Below are 1086 nucleotides of genomic sequence, written 5' to 3' on the forward strand. Positions count from 1 at the left end.
TGGTGGAGAAGTTACCCTCACTGTTTTACATCCTTGCGGTTGTTCCGATTCCGGGAGTGCCGGGACGGTTTCGGATGATTGAACTCTGCTCAATGTTTTGCGCTTGCCTGTGTATTCCAGGCAGTTTTCTTTCTGAAGCCAAACATGATTCATATTGTGGAACTGAATGTCCTAGGGAATCCAGACTTCTCCTCATGCCTTAGAAGATACTACACAGTGAGATCATTTCAGGTTTGCCCGTTGTTTGGAAGTTGGGAAGAATATCTTCTCGATAAATTGCATGATAACAGTTTTGAAATAAAAATTATTTTAAAAATTAAATATCATTAGATTGAGCCAACCGGTACAACGAAATGTAGACAAACATCTAATGATATATTTTTTGCCAATGTTTTAAAATATTGTTTCCGTTTTTGTATGTAAAGACTTGGAGCCAGTAGGCCTTATTCGCCTCTTTATTTCAAGAAAAATAATCTTTTCTGAAAATCTTAAAGTCCAACATTCTTCTTTGCAAGGCATGTTGGGTAGTCTTGGCAAACTTATTGCTATTAGTTGATGTAATTGAAAGTGATTAGATTTATTCATGAAGGTTACAGCTATACGGAGAAATGTTAAAAGTATTTGTTGGGAATCGCTGTCTGGTGAGACGTGAGTGCCGGTGCTGGTATCCAGTAGGCAGGTGATGCGTTCCGCAATATATCCATGGCAGCCAGTTAAGATGTGACAGACGGAGATATCATCGCCACAGAAACTGCAAAGATTTTTGCAATATAAAGGTGTGGGTGAGCCGGGTGAGTCCAAACCGAAGTCGTGATAACATTTTCTGATCTTGGTGAGATGGACCGTCTCTCCATGGTGGTGTTGTGCCTTAATGGTTCTTAGGAAAGAGCGGCCGCTGCTTACCCAATAACCGCTCCAACTATTGGCGATGATGGTTTTGCTAAGGCGTTTGAAGTCACGGCAGTGGAAGGGTGTTATGGCAGCAGGTTGGGTTATTACTTCCTGCGCTGATTTGCTAGCGGGTTTGTTATTTCGGTTCCTTGAATACCTGTACGACCAGCATACAAGCAGAAGGTGGCTTAGCGT

Source organism: Anopheles arabiensis, chromosome X, assembly GCF_016920715.1.
Source record: "Anopheles arabiensis isolate DONGOLA chromosome X, AaraD3, whole genome shotgun sequence".
NCBI classification, from domain to species: Eukaryota; Metazoa; Arthropoda; class Insecta; order Diptera; family Culicidae; genus Anopheles; species Anopheles arabiensis.